Source organism: Crocodylus porosus, unplaced genomic scaffold, assembly GCF_001723895.1.
Source record: "Crocodylus porosus isolate Cpor-Errol unplaced genomic scaffold, CroPor_comp1, whole genome shotgun sequence".
Classification (NCBI taxonomy): Eukaryota; Metazoa; Chordata; order Crocodylia; family Crocodylidae; genus Crocodylus; species Crocodylus porosus.
The window spans coordinates 12,515,448-12,523,235 of record NW_017728928.1 but is presented as its reverse complement, the minus strand read 5'-3'; the positions used below and the strand labels follow the sequence as shown (position 1 = coordinate 12,523,235).

General features: G+C 42.1%; 1 protein-coding gene across 1 annotated transcript in view; it reads right to left on the bottom strand.

Annotated features, from left to right (window-relative positions):
• UNK (unkempt family zinc finger) overlaps positions 1-7,788 on the bottom strand; it is a 52,451-nt gene that overhangs the window by 43,723 nt on the left and 940 nt on the right. The gene's annotated exons all lie outside the window — the stretch shown is intronic.

Here is a 7,788-nt window from a genome sequence, read left to right as displayed (position 1 = left end):
CAGCCCCCTGCCCAAAGGGCAGGAAGTCAGCTGGGGTCATAGGATCCCAGCAAGATAAGCATCCAATTTGCTCTTGAAGGTGTTCAATGTAGGTGCAACTTTTTTTTTTTTGCTGAAACTTTCTGCCATTCAACCCTCTTGGGTTTCATAGTTGGTAGGGTCAGAAGGGACCTGAGCAGATCATCAAGTCCAACCCACATTGGCCAATAGAGTGGCGATGGAAAGTGCTTGTTTGCAGATATCTGTCCTGTCATGGGGGCCATTCAGGCCTGGCCTCAACATAAAATAGCATTAGTTTTTCTGTGATGGTAAAACTATAGTCAACTGAAAAGAAATGAGGGGCAAATAAGCCACAAGAAATGATTGATTTACAAGGCTCCAGTCCAGTAAAATCCAAATTGTATGAAAGGAATGCCAGTTGTTTCAACCCAGGCTGAATGTCAGATCCTTGTTTTTATGTACTGATAGTGGGCACATCTGTGACAGCCCCTTTGGATGGGCTTATAGTTATGAACTGACCTTTTTTGACTGTAGATTTGACTTAGAACATTGTTATCACCTAGAGAATGCGAGCCTGCATTCAGTATCACATGGGCCAGCACACAAAAATAAAGCCAGATATAGAGGCTGATTTTAGAGAGGCAGTATCATCCTTGCAATGGGCATTTCTCTCCCTTCAGCATCCAAATCATACTTTGTCTGTGTCTTGTGAAGCATGGAAAGCACCTTCAGCACAGAGTAAGAGAGCTCCACATTTATCCCAAATTAAAAATTCTATATCAATGAATATGCAGATTATGTATGGCTTTCAGGATCCTTAAAGGTGCCACTGTGCTCTCTGGTGCTGCAAGGCTTGAGTACTGGTGCTGCAGTATTCACCCACAGCTTACTTCTCTGTGTTACGATGGTAATTCCAAGGGTTCTTACCGATAGCTCAAAGTCCTTTGAAGGTTTCAAGAAAAACCAGCTCTCTTAGTGCACTGGTATGGATTGCTGGGCAGCCTTCTTTAGTATGCAATATAACTGGATCAAAAAGAAAAAAACCCAACCATTAAAATAATCTTGACTTTATAATTCATTCAGACTCTTCAGATATTCATCAGCTAGTCTTGGGGATCTTTCTCCCCTCGGCACTTCTGTAACGTTTATCGACAATAATGGAAGTTATGGGTATCTCCACAAAACCTTATTAGTAGTTTTACTCATCAATTGTACTTAGGGATGCCATTAGATTTTACAAGAACCTACAAAAAGCTCCTCTCTGATACATATATAGTTTCTTACCTACAGGCACAGTAAACTGCATTCCATTCAATATCTCTTGGTGGTCTGTGACTCTCTTCAGTGGGGGTAAAGTTGCACCAGCTTTGGGTGGCTTAGCAAGCCAGTATTTTTACCTACAGCGCTGTTCTTCAAAACCTAAGATTTCTTTTTTTGAAGGAAGTCTAAACCTTTTACTGTTATAACTAACCTTTCAAACATGAATCAAATAAAACTGATGTAATGCAGTCTGGGCAAATTATAAGGCCACCTGAAACAGCTTTAAGTATAAACGGTCACTATTAATTTCAAGGAGATACTAATTTAAATGTCAATGGTGTTAACTATTTCATAACTGGCCAAACTACACAAGAAGAGAGACACATTATTATAGTATGAAAATGACAGCATGCATTTAAACTTGTAATCATGAATAGGTGTTCGGAAAGTACCAAGAGTGCAGTGAATGTCTTCACCTTCCTATTTCATGAGGTTTAAAATCAAAGAGAAAAAAAAAAGAGCTTCCCAGGAAGTGAAGTTAGTGAATCCCCCTCTTCCCCATCAGCTACCATAGGAATCCCAGCATACGTAATGGAGTTCTCTCTCATGGCTCTGCATAAGACAAGAGTAGGGCTGGACAGGTATGCCCAGTCAAAGAAAACCATGCAACTGCAAGACGTTTACCCAAAAAAAGTTCTATACCCATGTAAAATTGCTTTTTTGATACATTCTTGAAACGATTTTGTATCATGTAGGATTAAAAACATGCTAAGTTAAACCATAATTCTTGACAGAGAAAAAAAACTGAGACTGCAAAGCTTATCAGTTCAACACGTACAAATGGGAGAAGATGGAAGCAGGTTCAAACTTTTCAGAAGTGTAAAAGAAACATATGCTGGCAAGAAACATACATGTTCCACAATAAACAGAACTTTAATATAAAAGTAGGTCTTCGTTCTGCCAATGGGGCACACATCCTAACAACACAGAAGACTTCAAAGGAGCCATATTTTGGAGGAATGCACCATTTCAGCAGTGGCAATGCTTAACAAAACATACAGCTCCATTAAAAATGTTAATAATTTTGCTAGAATTTCACTTCCAAATAAAGCAAGCAAACAAAAGGTTCAGACAAGTCAAAACATCCGCTTCAATGCTTTCAAGACTAAACATGTTGGCTGTTGGTTTGAAACAAATATATATAATTTGCTTTATTTTTTTAATTCTCTCACACAGTATTTATTTCACAGAAATGTTTAAAATTTTCAGTTTCCTACCTACTCAAAATAAACCCAAATGTTGAAATTTAGGAATCCTATGTGAAATGGAAGGTCTGTCCTCTCCACCAAGTTAGTACACAGGGCACCTCCAATACAGGAGTCACCGCAACGCAAACCCTTTGACAATTCTGAGATGTTGACATGACATCTAAAAGAACCACACCAAGAATAATCAAGAGACCCTCCGAAACAAGGGTTTGATCCTACAGCATGATTTAAGTCGATGGGATTGGGCTCAGAATAAATCAGTGGGGATCAGTCAGGTGCAGCAGTCCTTCTCCAGGAAGCCCCACTGACTCCAACCCTAAAGTGGAATCAGGGCCAAAATCCTCCACAAAAAAGAGTGGACTTCAACTCTAGTCTTCTAAGAAAGCATAAGGTCTAGACTCTTGGTTTCCAGCCTGCCTCTGTATACATTCTCTTTGGTAAATGTACACTGTGAATGCACCCATTCTTGTAACCGTTCCAAACTTCACATTTCTACCTTCTAGTTACTAGTCCCACTTCCTAATAACAATTCAGCAAGGCTCAGCCAGCCAATAAACCAGCCTGCACTTGTCTAATAATGTAAATAGACAATTACAGGTAACATAATGTAGCAGATACTGCTGGTGGTTCCTTGTGTTGAACGTACTAACAATAGGCATTCTGGTTTCTCCCAAATGGCCTGAGTGATCAGTGAGTTGGAAAGCTGCCCTGAAAATGTCTCTCTCTTTTAAACAAGGCCAGATTCTGCTGCTATAGCAGCATCAGCCTAGAAAACTGTATAGACTGAAAGGGCGTAACAAGACAGAGAAGACTTAGACCAATCATTTGTTATTTTTCGAGTTTGATTGGTTTGAAAAGAATACAAATGGTTAAGTCTGGGGGGAAACAGTCTAAACTAGCTGCTCAAGAAGAGTAAGGATCCCTTTTCAGGTATTCTAAGAGGACAACTGCCAGTCCAGACCTGCTCGTAAGATAAAACTAAGGGGTCCAGAGGAAAAGGCAGTCCACTGAAGGTAATAATGTATCTGAAAGTATAAATCTAACACACTGCTGATTTTTAATCGTATTTCCAGAGACAGAAAGTCTGCACGTATGAAGTCAGACCTATTTACACAGCTTGTTCACCCTGTCATCTCTGTCCAGCGATAAGAATTATGGTATGATCGTGGTCTTAAATCTTGAGGGCCCAACCACCACAAATGCTTCAGACTCCTTTTTAAAGTGTTGTTATTTATGACTATGAATTTAAATGTAAAATTTTAGGTAGGGTAAGACAAAGTATTTGCCCTGTTGTTCAGAGGAAATCCAGGCCCCCATAAAAACAGCAGGATCAAATTTCCTCCTTTAACTTAATATTTATATAGCCGTAGTACCCAGGGGCCATAGTCAAGTTTGGGAACCCAGTGTACAGGGTCTGTGCAAACACATGCAAAGACACAGAACTGGTCTTTACTGTAAAGTTAATTTGACTTGTAAGATTGGGTGTTGCCCCAAATTTGACTTCTATCCCCACCCAAAACCCTTCAACTCAAGTGTGGTGGTGCTTTTAACCTCAAGTTGACTGATCCATAAGGAGGTATAAATCAAAGCATGAGTAACACAACGCTTCTGTTTTGAACACAACCACTCTAGTGCTAGTCTGCATCCACGAGTATTGTTAGTCTTCCAGTGCCACCCCGCAATTCCAGCATTTCCGCAGAAGAACAGATCATTTCTTTCACAATAGACTGAAAAACATTCCTTATATAGCTCATCCCGCAGTAGTACTAAGAATCATGGGATGTTCTCCTACAGGCCTTACTAGTACACGTTTTACCAGGTGTCTGTTCTCATGTGATACCAGCTACTTCTCTTGAGTTAACCTGCATGTAGATAATCTGGGTTAATTTAGTGATGAAAATGTACATGCAAGCTATTGCCCTAAAAGTTTACAACCTAAACCAGGAAACAATCATTTTCTCTCTGTGCAAAATTCACTTTGGGGATTAGGATGGAAAATGGGGTCATCATCCAGAGAGAGAGAGAGAGAGAGAGAGAGAAAGGAAAAAAAAAAAAAGAGAACATAATAAAATATACCTTTTCAATTCTCACCAAATGGGTTAATTCACCCTCATCTGAGAGTTTGATAACATAGCAAGAAACCAAGCTATCTGGTACTCAGATGAATGCATACTGAAGAAATACTGATCCATGTTCATTTTTTCTGAACTTTAAGAGATGGATGAAAAGTCCACCACAGGACGTAAACTTTATCACACAATTAAAGTTCAATACTACTGAAAGTTAACCAGTATCAGCTATGTCCCACTGGAAGAGAGAGGCGTGCTCAATCAAAACAAAACCTTCAATACATTATGCCAGATAAGACAACTGATCCCTCGCTTTCAGTTTCTTTGAACCCAGCCTCTATTTGGATTTGAAGGTAACACATTAAAGACAAACTTGAAAAGATAATTGTACCAGATAGTAATCATAAGAAACAATACAAAAACACAAATGTGCAACTTTTAGCTGATTTTTGGAATGACACACTGAGATCATTTTCCCTCTGCAAACAGCAACAATCAATGCAGATAGGTGAAACACCTCAATGACACATATCCAGGTCAAGCAGACATGCATGAAAACCTCTTTGTTCAAGTGCGTCTTTGCACTCTGATCAACACAGTGACACCATCCAACTCTTGCATTGAGAGCAGTATTAAAAGGAACCCCCCACCTAAACAAAGACTTTCCATTTAATTAGCTCAGAGAGAAGCACTTTAAAATTTACTACTAACTGGACTTCTGCAGTCAGTGTTAAGAAATCTTATTAAATAAGCAGGAGACCCGATTCCCAAAGGAAAAACATGAATGTGCACTCCAGACCTCTCTAAGCCATCTACACTGCACACAACTGGTGTGAACACATCTCTGCTGCTTATTTACCACCTTTCTGTACACACCAATTGGGAACAAGTGAATGGGGACTTGTGTTTCAGCAGCCCGTGTTTGGCAGGAAGACAACCATAGCCCATAGCATCTCAAGCTCAGTTAGGGAAGCTTGCCATATATACTTTGTTTCCAAAAGTATCCAGTTATATTGATATATTACATGTGTCCCCAATGTCAAATCTATGATTCTATAAGGATCTCAGTCACTTAACACAATACGGGGAGCTGGAGATATGGAATATAAGCAACAACTGTCATTTCATGCTCTCTTTTGCTGGTGTTCTAGAGCAAATAGAAAGGATTTCCACTCTAGATATAAGACTGCAGTACAAAGTAAATAAGATCCCATGGGAATATTGCCAGCAATTTAGAAAATTATACTAATAAGGAAACTGGGACAATTCCTAACAAACACAACCAAAAATTCTCCGAGACAGGGATTCCCAGAAGACAGCAAAGGATGTAGCTAAATAATTCTAGCTGCATTTAGTTACAACTGTAATGCCATTTTATAGAAATAAAATTAACAAGAGGGGGAGAAGAAAAGATTGAAATATTAACAGCACGGAAGTTGTTAACACGAAGAGAAGTAAACAACATTTCTTGCATTATACTAAAAAAAAAAAGTTCCTGAGATGATGGCTAGTGCAAACATTTGCAAACACTTCCACAGTATGGATCTCACGCTAATAGTCCCAAGACGCATCCATCCACAGTCATGCAGACTTTCACCACTCCTATGACAATTGTCAGATATCTACAGTTGCTTTCACAGATGGACAATATACAAATAGTTATCTGCCTCTCAGGTAAGAGTTCTGTCCTCCACTTGAAGTGAATCACACTCTCCTTCCCTTCTGCAGGAATGGCCCTAGGGGACAGAGCTTAACTGGATTCGCCTTGTTTCCAGATGATCCTGCAGACTTCCAGGCTCTAGAGACGCAGCTAGAAAAGAGGACAACTAGTGCAATGTGACCAGTCAATACCCTGCACACTACGGCTGGAAAATAGAAATTGAGGGGATGTTGGAAGCGACTGTGAGGTAGCACCCTTACAGTTCTGCTCCCAACTCTGCTAAAGACTCACTGTATAGTTTCTTGAGGGCAAGTTATTTATAATTGGTTTGCTTCAGTTCATTCCCCTGCAACAAAAGCAGGCATTGCATGGCTTAATCCTTGGGACACATTTTACATTCACTGGCTGGACGCAGCTACAGAAATGCAAAGTCCTATTTTCGAGCAGAACAAGATCGACCATTATTCTTAAGGGAAAAAGCCACATGTAGAAAACATAATCACGTGCTCCTTCTTCTAGGACTGAGCGCGGGGGCCTAGTGACACACAAATGATGGGAGTAGTTTCTTCTGCTGTTTCTTTCCTCTGTGGACAACACCCTCCAGTGACAAAGGTGATGAAATTCACTGATATTTTCTTTGCGTGGCAGGGGTCCAATCTCATGTTTTTCAAGAGGAGACGCAAGAACTATCTGAGATAGGCCTGTCCTCCTCCTCCCCATCACCAACTGCCCCTTCACAAAGATGTTCCTACCACTCTCAACCCTTCCATACTCCTCCCACCACCTTTTTTTCAATTTCACTTTACTGCCACCACTTCCAACCCAAACCCTTGGGACACCAAGGGGATGCCATGCAAACGCAAAAGGCCATGTCTCCAGAACGCCACAAGAAACAACACGGTAGCCCTCTCTGCTGCTTGGCGCAGGGGAGATTTCCCCACGTGGAGGCCCCAGCTCGTGTCACGGATGCAAACACATGCCACCAACATTTCCTTCACGCTCAACATGGGACAGGAGAAGACAAGGAAGCAGCACACGCCGGCACCCATCCCTCCAGGGAGGGAGACACCCGAAAAGCTTCCCACACATGACATCTGCATGCAGCGGCAGCTCCCTGACGGGGACCCAGGAAGAGCTCTGCCCCAGGGCACAAACACATGTTGGTACCAGCTGCACATCTCCCCTTTGGGCGCAGACATGCTCTTTCCACAGAGGCCATGTTTTGCCAGGGGTCACGCAAGGCAGGGGTCTTCCATGACACAGGTGAGTAACGTGTCCTAGCCCTTGTACACATGTATACACACCGCGAGGGGCCCCCGCACGCTCCATGCAGCGGCCGGGGAGCAGGAAACACGGGCTGGGGCTGCAAGGCTCCACCACAAGGAGGTGCCACCACACAGCACCAGGGGTGACATGGCCTCCTGCGGGGGGCGTGGCCCCCCGCCAGCAGCCTCGTTGTGGGGAAGGCAGCGCGGGCGGCCGTTGGGCGCGTGGTGCATCATGGTCAGCGCGTGTGGGTGTGCGCGGGGGG